Raw genomic sequence first — 11,379 nt, 5'->3', positions numbered from 1 at the left:
GTGAGAGTGTTTGTGGATGAGATAAACTTTTAAATCAATAGACTGAATGAAGCAGATTGTTCTCTTGAGCAGGGGTGGGCCTCACCTGATTAGTAGAAAACCTGAATAGAGCAAAAAGACTAATACTTCCCCAAGCAAAAGAGAGTTTCTCCTGCTTAAAAACCTTCACATTGTGACGTTGACTTTCTTCTGCCCTTAGACTGGCACCGAAGCATTAGTGACTCTTGATTCTAGAGCCTACCACCTTTCCGAGTGGAACTATGTCAGTGGCTTTCCTGTTTCCTGAGCTTGCAGGCACACCCTGAACATCCTGCCATTTGTCAGCCACCGTCATCATGTGAGCCAATCCTTATAAAAAATCATAAGTCAATCTGTCTATATCTGTATCTAATCTCCTATTGGCTCTGTTTCCACAGGGAATTCTGATGAATAGATGGCTCATTATAAAAGAGTTCTCTCCTTGAATTCTCTTCATTGTGTGTATACAGGTACCATTTAGTCCTTTTCAAGTCTCACTCAGGGAATTAGAACTTGTGAAACTGGTACAAATACTGATACCATGTGTACTGCTAATGCAGGGAATAATAATGTATTTATCTCTGACCAAGGTATCCAGTGTTTTCTACAATATCATGGATATTGTAGTTTGCAAATATGGAAAAAAAACTCAATTCCTGCAGAAATCTTGACAAAAGTTTGCTTAGAATTTCTACTTCTATATAATATTGAGAAAAATAAATAAATCCAGTACGTATTCTTAGCTCGTGTACATATGTGCAATATATTCATCATGACTATCTTGCGACCAAGAGTTTTACATTTAAACTTGATGATGATTTCATTCTATGTGGTATATTTATAATTCTTTTATTAAAATAATCACACAATATATATTGATGGCAAAAGAAAAACAAACTTACTTCTCCATTTCTCATTGACAAGGCAATTCAATTTGAGAAGAGTTTATTCTCAGCTCTTTTCTTTTCCATGTCATTATATCATTTCACCTCTGTGCATGAGTTTATATAAGGAAAGTAAGACTATAATAGCCACAACTCCTACTGTCACACCTGAGAGCCAGTGCAGTAGTCAGAAGGCAAGAAGGAAGCAGGGCATCTAAGACATGCTAGAGTTCTACACAGTGTTTGGAGTAGCAGCCCTGCGAAAAATGTCAAGATACTTACTAATGATGACTCCTTTTTTATAAACTTTATTTTAATACAGTTTTTTAAGGACAGTTTTAGATTTACAGGATTATTGCAAAGATAAGATAAATAGTTCCTGTGTAACCAATATCCAGTTTCCCCTACTATAATCATCTAACTAATTATGGTAAATTTACCATAACTAATGAGCCAATACTGCTACATTATTATTAATTGAAGTCCGTACTTTATTTGAATTTCCTCAGCTATTCCTTAATTTCTCCCCCCCCAACTTGGATCCCATTCAGGATATCACATTCCATATAGTAGTCATCTGTCCTTGATCCTCTTGGTTGTGATAATTTCTCAGACTTGTTATTTATGACCTTGATGATTACTGGCAAAATGTTCCTGCATTGGGGTTTGTCTGTGTTTTACTCATGATTACACTTTATGTTGTAAGTTGAATAATGGTGACCCAAACATCTTAGATCTTAACCACCGGAACCTGTAAATGTCATCTTATAAAGAGAAAGGTCTTTGCAGTTATGATTAAGTTAATGATCTTGACTCAGGGAAATTATCCTGGGTCTCTTTTACTGATAAGAAAAATTCACCAAAATACGATAATAATCAGAGTGATGAGGTTATATATATTTTAAATAGGGTACTATTTTATTTTAAAAGGGCAGATGGATAAAAGCATACTTTCATTTGCTTTTAATATTTAAGGAAAATAAAGGAAATGATAAATACTATGCACATGAGAGTGAGTGAGAAGAAAAGGAGAGAAAGAGGCGAGAGGAGGCACGTGACTTCTCTATATTGCCTTTTGTATGTTGTGATCTAAATTAGGCTTGCATTCAGGAAAGAATATTTGATTTCTCAGAAAAACATCCAGAATAAACTCATGAAACAATGATAAATGTTTATTGCAATCTGTCATGAGCCAGCTATTGTACTAGAGATTTGGAGCACAATGAAGAAAAATTAAAAAAAAAAAAGGAGGAAAAGGGAGATCAGTTCTTTTGGAAACAGGGTTTTATTATTGTTATTATTATTATTATTATTATATATTATTTTATTAAATTATGGGTTATTTATGCTCACTGGCAACTTTTCTAGTAAGACTTTAAAATCTTGTTTTTATCTCTTATACAATTTTTTAAAAGCCACCTTGGAGTGAGTTATTCATCATGATGAAATGTTTTAGGAGGCTGGATATAGTGATTACCTATAGGAGTTATTGTTGTCATTCTTCATTAATCTAAATAAAAAAAGAAATTTCTATTTGCTTTTTATCCAAGAGATAACCTCTCTTTGCCTCCATTTATTGCTTACCTTTCCAATGTGCATTGACAAGAATCAGGAATCTGTCTCACTGACACATTATGCATCTAACAAAAGTCAATAAGGAGTGATGATACTTAATTTTAATGAGTGACTTTCTACTTTCCATGGATGACCCATAAATCACAAATTAAAAGCTAAGAGTTGACACAGGAAACACAACAAACTCTCCATTTGACTAGTTATATTTTACCTGGACAAAAAAAAAAAAAACAAAAAAAAAACAAAACAAAAAAAAAACAGGAAAAGACATGCTACACACAGATTATAAAATGGCACATTTCTGAGTAGATATATCTGCATAGAAATATTGCAATGTAATTTATAAAGTTATCAATGTTGAAATATGTCAATTTTATTAAACACACATACAATCTCAGTATATAATCAAATTTATAAAAGTTAATGCACTTAATTAAATTATTTATGATACATATAGTCTTCAAGAAATTAAGGGGAGATGGCCCCTAACTTCAGGCAGCATTGGGATTGCTGGAATGAGATTATTCACATCATTCTTTAGTTGACACCTTTTAATGAGCTATGAGGGGATGAGAACATGCACTCATACCTTTGGCTTCAAGAAATAATTTACTTTTTTATTAGATTTTTTCAATAAGAAAGGTATCATTGTGTAGAGATAGAGATGAGGTAACACTTTGTAAATAAATAAGCTTTTGTGAGAAAAAAAATGGATGTTGTTAAAAAGGGCAAAAGAACAGTGCTCTAATTTATTTTGTTTGGTGACCGAGCTGTCAGATAGGCCACCAGGCTCCACTGGAGATCTGGGAGAGATTTTAAGTAGGAGATTATTCATCATGTTGATTAATCCAAATGAGTGAGGCTTGCAAATAAAATAACCATAAACAAGGAAGCATAAAAGAAATGCCTTCATCTTATTTTGCTGCAAATTTATGTGTCTGAATTTATTGGAAACTACTTTTATCTTTGGCCATGCCAACAGGGGAACATATGTATCTACAATTATAGACCATTTTGAGCTCACTGATATCGAAGCAAATCATAATTCATAAATATTCCAGTATTTTTTAAAGTTTTAGTGTAAAGTGAATTCAAATTCAATCTCTCTTTAAATGAAAACTCTATGCCAATTTAGTGAGAACCTGCTATAAATCAAGTGTTATTTTTAAGGATTGTGGGGGAAACAAAATAAAGGAATCATCATATTCCTATCATACTATTCACCAGAAGAAATAATATATTTAAATAAACCAGTAATTAAAACTTTTAGTTAATTGACTTTATTCTTTCAAATGAGTAAACATGCTTTCATACTGACAATTGTTACTATATCCTATTTGAGGTCCAAGTTCTAAGAATTGAAAAGTTTTAGTTCAAATTTGAATGCATTTTATCAATATCCTGCTGCATTTAAGTGAATTTGTGCAAAATTATGTGGCACACGTGCCTTGCATGTTGCTTTTATGTGACTTTGTTTCACATAAGAGTAGGTTTCCACTAGCTCAATTTTCCTGCAACCACTATGGAAATACTCAGTGAGCTGACTGTGATGGCTGTTTTTCCATATCACCATTTTCTATGTGTCCTAGAAGCATTATTCTTGCAAAAACAAAGTGCACTCATTGGGAGAAGAAAAACAGACAAGTCATGAAAGGGAGATTCAAGACTGCTCTCATCTCTTTAGTAACAGTATCCACAGAAGATGGAGCACATAAAGATATTAAATATCCTTCAGGTCATTCCCTTCTAAAGCTCTCCTGTCAGACAATGCTGGAAATTTCTTCTAAAGATGGAAAAAAAAAATTACTCCCAGACCTAAATATCAAAAGGCTTAAATTGCAAATACCATATTGTGGAGCATGTTGAATGAACTGGTAAGTAGATTATTATTACTTTAATTAAGATTTGAATGAAGGCACTAAAGTATGAGTAAGTGAGGGTGAAGGTGGGTAGTGATCTCAAAAGACATAAAGTAGAGGAATCAACAGAAATTTGAGACCAGGTAGGTGTAGAAAACAAAGGAAAAGGTACAATCAATGTTTCCATCATGGCTAATCACTTGGTCAATGTTTTGTAGAAATAGTATTTTATTTAACAGGAGACATGTAAGCATCACTTGTTTTAAATGCTTGTATAACCATTTTTATGGTTAGTAAATATAATGCTTACTAACTAGATGGTTGCACACAGAGGAAGACTGGATGTCATTTATTTATTAATTTAGTTTCAACATTTCCCATATGTTTTACTGAATGTTTACTGTGTACCAGGCATTAATTTTGGTTTCGGGAATAAATGGAAAACTGAGTCATAGGCTCTGACCTATTTATATAGCTTGTACTCTACTCAGGGAAATCAGTAGAAATCAAACCATCATTCCCAAGAAACTTGGGCAAAATATTGTGAAGGAGGAGCATACATTGTGTTGACAGTTCATAGCTGAAGGAACCTGATCCCGTGTGGAGGAAAGAAGCGTTCAGGATGACTTCCCAGAGAAAGTGATATTTCGTCAGTACTTGGGACTGGACAACAGCCTCCTCAGAGAATCTGCTTTGTGAGAAGACAGGGAAGGGGGTAGGAAACATTCCACATAGAGAGGAAATCATCCATGCATTGGAAAACCAAAATAGGGGGCATCTGAAAAATTGCAAGAAGACTCAAAAGTGATGGGGATGAATATGCAAAGTGACAAAGATAAGCAGGCAAGGAAGGCTAGACCATGTGGGGATATGCAGGCTCCAGCCTCACTCAGTTATATTCCAGTTTATTCTTTTGATAGAGTAATACTCATAACCACAGGTCATAAATGTCAGACTGTAAATTTGAAGCATCCAGGAGGGTAGGCCTCACCCCAAATTCATCATGTGCAATCAAGAATCAAGTCTTTTACAGGAAAAAAAAAAAAAAAACAAAAACAAAAAAACTAGAGAATCTCCTTCCCTTTTTTCTACATTTTCCAATAATATTTAACTCCTTCTGTTTAAAATCATATGTATGACTCTTAAAAGGTGTCCTACAAATACGATTTTTTTTCTGTATGTTCAACCAAAGAAAGAATTGAGGTCTGATGAATGACACATGAAAAGGGAGGGATAGTTAATACAACTAAAGAAAGATTTTTACCTACCTACTCAACAAGCTCAAATATTTTCAAATATATATATACATATATATATATATATATTTTATGATAGGCACGCAGTGAGAGAGAGAGAGAGGCAGAGACACAGGCAGAGGGAGAAGCAGGCTCCATGCACCGGGAGCCCAACGTGGGATTCAATCCCGGGTCTCCAGGATCGCGCCCTGGGCCAAAGGCAGGTGCCAAACCGCTGCGCCACCCAGGGATCCCATTTTCAAATATTTTAATTAAAACTACATCAGTAAAGGAATGCTATAAATTCTCTGATGGCTGCCACTTGAGACAACTGTCTTTGAAACATTCCTTAACTAGTATGTTTGTCTGAGTAAGAACTGCATATCTGCCTTACGTGTAAGACAGAGTCATTTTCTCTTTTTTACAAAAAATATTTTATACTTCTTTTATATCATCCAACCACCTTCTACAGAAGGAATAGCATATGGCTGTACTTTGACTCAAAGCATTATTACCAGCCTAAAATTGTCTATGTTAAACTTTTAGCAGAATACATACACAAGACATGTTGACAGTTATATAGAAGTCACTTTCAAATTACTTAATTCAAAACCACCCTCATTTAAAAAAAGGAGCAAAGAGAAATCAAGCAAGACTAAATTATTTTCTTCAGCTTCTTATTCACACAGCCAATATGTACACAGAGCTAATTTCCACTCTAATTCTCCTTCCTTTCATTTGCTTTCATTTACTTGGTCAGGAAATATTTATTGAGAAGTTCCTACATGGCAAGAACTGTCACAGGTGTGGATTCTTCTACTCTGATAGAGGTAGAGAACTGATAAATGAATAATTTATTTCCTATAGTGACAGATTCATTGAGGAAAATTTCATAAGAGGAAAAATGCATTGTACTAATGTGAAAGAGCATAACGAAGAGCTCACGCTGGGGGCCTAGTTTATAGTGGGTGTTAGGGGAAACCTCTCTTGCGATCTTCTGAGTTGAGGTCAAGAGCCAAGAATCAATCATCCTTGTGAAGATTTGGGAAAGAATATTCCACGCAGGTGATACAGACACCCACAGTTCAAGGAACACAAGTAAAGTGAATGTAACTAGAGTGTACTGAGCAATTATGTGGTCTCAGGTAGTGAAGAAGCTGACTGTACCTCCAAAAGGAGTGTGGACCTCTTTGAAGAGTCCTGTTGCTTCCAATTTAGGGACTGAGTACAGAGAGAAAAAAAAGCGAAAGCTGGAAGAAAAATTAGAAAGCTCTGATTGTGTCCTTAATGAGACAATAAACTTCTTTTAGAAATGTAAACCTCTATTAAAACTAAATAATAGGGGATCCCTGCCTTCGGCCCAGGGTGTGATCCTGGGGTCCTGGGATCAAGTCCCGCATCAGGCTCCCTGCATGGAGCCAGCTTCTCCCTCTGCCTGTGTCTCTGCCTCTCTCTCTCTCTCTCTCTCTCTCTTTGTGTCTCTCATGGATAAATAAAATCTGTTAAAAAAAATTAAAAATATAGAATGGAAGAAACTAAAAATATTTTCTCAAAAAAGGTTGTCTTTGAGTGTTTTCTTAAGTTGCACGTTACTAAGTACTATGTTCTGAATATCTGAACAAGTCATGGCAAGTAAATCAGAGAAGCTTTATTATAATTTACAAATCTGAGAAAAAAAAAAACCCTAAATGCTGCTGTTTAATTAGTGAAGAAGATATGTATGCTCAGAACATATTTATATCCATTTACAGTAAAGTAGAATTAATTTGAATGTTATATGTCACAACTCATGTTTAATTTCAAGCTGTATCTCGAGTATCATATATATAATTTGGGATTATTACTTACTTTGCACATTTAACTTTCATTTTTAGAATACTAAAAAGGTAGCATCGTGTTTACATTTAGAGACACTGCTAACAACATTTGCAGAAGGCAGTGTGGTTTACCATGCTAGCTAAAATAATATATAATTATTTGCTTCTAGCATCATGGATCTCTGTGCTTTAAAAGTCATGCTACTTTGTATCATGGTTACTATGATATAAACTGTAGATCTTCAGAAGTGAAAATGTTGAAGCAAAATTCATAAAAAATCGAGAATTTATTGGCTCATGTGAAATATTTTTAAAATCCATCTCGTTTTTATTTATTTATTTATTTACTTACTTACTTATTTGTTTATTTATCTAAAATCCATCTCATTTTTAAATGTATTCTTTCCCTTTTTGAGTAACATTGCTTTTAGTTTCAAATTTACAGGTTATGGAGGTACACTAAATTGTAAATTTTCAGAGTTTCAAATAACAACCAAAGCAAAAGTTACTTTCGGACTTCAGAAAACATATTCAATTAAAGAACACTTACTACTCAAAAATAATCTTAAATTACAATTTGATTCTGATAATAAATGGAACATGCTTATTGTAACTCATGAAAGGAACTGCGTAAGCCTCTGTTCCTTATTTTTATTTATTTTTATTTTTTTTATTTTTATTTTTTTTAAGATTTTATTTATTTATTCATGACAGTCACATAGAGAGAGAGAGAGGCAGAGACACAGACAGAGGGAGAAGCAGGCTCCATGCACCGGGAGCCTGATGTGGGATTCGATCCCAGGTCTCCAGGATCGCGCCCTGGGCCAAAGGCAGGCGCCAAACCACTGCGCTACCCAGGGATCCCCTGTTCCTTATTTTTAACTAAAGATATCAGTCACTACAACTCTAGTCAATTATAGACATAGAAGCAAAGTTCTAAATTACATGTATTTCACTTATTTAAAGGTCAAAAGAAAGTCTAAGTAATAGCCTCTCAAATGTTCCCAATATTCACCAAAAATCTAGCCCATATTTTTCCTCTATTCAGCTACCTGTAGAAAAGTAGTGTCAAAGGGAAAGTTGTTGATTTCGTCTAATACTGCCCCGATTAAATTATTACATATTATATCATAGAAATATCACCAAATATGTAGTTGGAAATAGTCACTATATTATAGTTCTGCAACTGAAAACAGTTGAATCAATTTTATCATTTCAAAAAGAAATCAGTGGGTATGTAGGAATTAGCGAGAGAGCTAGAATCAGGTCATGAAGTCATTAAGAATTATAAATGTATTAGTTCACCTATATGTAAATACTTTCTCCGATTATCATATAATCAAACTGGAAGAGCTTTTCGTAATTTTGGATTCAATACAATGTTCTATGTTTCATTGTCTTTTCAGACCCGCTACTACTTCTTTATATAAATGAGGTTTTTATGTAAGTATTATGAACGCTACATTATTGTTTTTATTATGCATTAGACTCTTAACTTTAATTTTCAAATTTTCATTCAGTATTTCAATCATGAATAAGCATTCTGACTTAACCTTAAGTAAAACTAGAGGCCCCTGGGTGGCTCAGTTGGTTAAACAGCCCACTCTAGATTTTGGCTCAGGTGATGATCTCAGGGTCATGAGATTTGGTCTCGGATCGAGGTCTCAACGTCTTAATTTTTGTTTGGTCACAACTGATGGAAAAAAAAAAAAAAAACATTATGTTGCTCAAAGATACCTTAAAGCTGAAATCCTTAGCCACACTTTTTTTGGCCAACTTCTGGGATCACCTTTCTAATTTGGCTGGTATTTTGGACAGAGCCACGAGGCTCCCAGAGTGGGTCTCTTTCTGGGCCCCGGCTGTCAGTAAGGCAGGGCCCTGTCCACTCCTTCCTCTATGGAGAGGGCAGTATTCATTCGGCTGAAAAGTTCATTCCAAGTGGGAGGAAGGGGTTAGTCTGCTGCTTCAGAACTGTGGAATTATTTGGAATGTTTTACAAATGTCGCTACATCAACTACAACGAAAAAGGTAATTACAAAATGTGTACATCGCAACATGCTTTTAAAGACACTTTGGATTGTGCTCACGTTCCCGTTCCCTTAAACATTGTTCCCAAAGGTGCTCAGCCTCAAGCCCAACTGGAATCTCTAGGGAGAGGCAGAGACAGTTTGGTGAAAAAGACACAGGGGTAGGGGTGGGAGAGGCAGCAAAAGGAGAAAGCAGCCTTCCAGTTAAAGATCAGCCCTCAGTTTCAAGGCCAGCTTGGGGCAGGCTGGGCCTCAGGCAGAGTCAGGGTCAGAGGGAGGAGCGGCGGCACGTGGGACTGAGGTCAAGCAGAGTCTGGTCCAGCATAGGTGCTCCTCTTTGGTGCATTCCAGCTTGTCTTCCAAATCATCAATTGTCTTCTCCAGCTTGGCTACTTCTCTCTCAGCAAACTCAGCACGGGTCTCTGCCTCCTTGAGTTTATCCGTGAGAATCCTTATCTCTTCCTCATATGTGTCTGCCTTTTGAGAGTACTTTTCCTCAGCAGGACTCAGACACTTCAGGTGCTGGTCCATCAGCCTGATCTGCTCATCCATCTCTCGGCAACGGGACTCTGCCAGCTCAGCTCGTTCCTCTGTACGTTGCAAGCCCCCCTCAAGGATCACCAACCTCCTAGACACCTCTTCATACTCCTGGTCTGCCTCTTCTGCAATGTGCTTGGCCTTTTTGAGTTGGATTTCCTGGAGTTCCATCTTTTCTTCATCTTTTAAGGCTTGCTTCTCAATAACCTTCATACCTCTCTCACTCTCATCAGCAGCTTTCTCCGCTTCCTCCAGCTTTTGCAGGGCAGTGGCCAGGCGCTCCTGGGCACGGTCCAGCTCCTCTTCAGCCAGCTGGATCCTACGGTTCAAGGAGGCCACCTCAGCCTCAGCCTGCTCCTGGGCCCGCCTTTCCCCCTCCACTTCCTGCTGCAGGCGCTCGGCCCTCTCCTCTGCCTCATGGGCTTGCTGCTGCAGAACCTGGATCTTAGCTTCACCGCCTCGATGGGGGTGATCCCGGCCATGGTGCCCACCCAGCCCCTGCTCAAGCTCGCCTTCTCGCCTCAAGTTTTATTTTCATATATCTTATACATTTGCTTTCCTTGTTTTGTTACAAGGATGCATTAAACTTAGTAGTTGTGACACGCTTTTTCTCCTTTTGCACCAATAAGATGACCTGGAACATTGTGATCAGTTTCTCTCTCCTGTTCCTAGGAGGCCCTCTAGGTCCTCAAAGCCAGAAATTTATTCCTAAAATAAGGCTTAACATCCCAAGGTTATCTCCATATTATTTGAAGTAGCAGACTATTTTACATAGCTGTCTCAGTGTGAGAAACGATCTCGAAAGACATACGTTTTGTTGCTAAACATTGATAATTAAAGATATAGTTTGACATATGCGTTTTGTCAGATGGATTTGCATTTGTCTGAGATTTCAGATTTTCTCTCCAGAATGCATTGTTCCAACAATAAAGTTGTTTATACATTTAGTATGACTAGTGAAAATTACACAAGATTGTCTTAATTAAAAGCTGTTATTCCACCCCCCTCAATGTATATCCCGAGGAAACATATGAACCTCAGCTATCTGAAGAGGCGTTAAGGATCTAATCACAAAAATGAAGCCAGTCATGGAAGCCTGATCAGTTCATAACGGTTCTCTAACAAGAAAACGGATTCGTTCATTCATAATTGCTTCACATCACATTTGAAAATATATATGGGTAGAACTATTTTACCAAACAAAATACATCAAAATTGTACTAGAACCTGTTGAAATATATAATCATAATAATATTCCTAGAAAGCATGTGTGTGCCAACAAGGTTGTGATGTTTTAGCCAGAAACCCTTCACACCCCTATACATGCTCCATTATGATATGACTGGTAATAGTTTTCAGGAGTAACTCCCAGCGAGAATTGCACAGAGTATAATTAAGAGTATAATTAGAAAGTAAGAAACATGAAA

At 36.4% G+C, this 11,379-nt stretch overlaps 1 pseudogene; it reads right to left on the bottom strand.

Moving 5' to 3' along the window:
• Positions 1-9,683: 9,683 nt before the first annotated feature.
• Positions 9,684-10,434, bottom strand: LOC140631444 (uncharacterized; annotated as a pseudogene).
• Positions 10,435-11,379: the final 945 nt, after the last annotated feature.

This window comes from Canis lupus, chromosome 4 (assembly GCF_048164855.1).
Source record: "Canis lupus baileyi chromosome 4, mCanLup2.hap1, whole genome shotgun sequence".
In the NCBI taxonomy this organism is placed as follows: Eukaryota; Metazoa; Chordata; class Mammalia; order Carnivora; family Canidae; genus Canis; species Canis lupus.
Note: the sequence above shows the minus strand (reverse complement) of the source record. Positions and strands in the feature narration are given on the sequence as shown.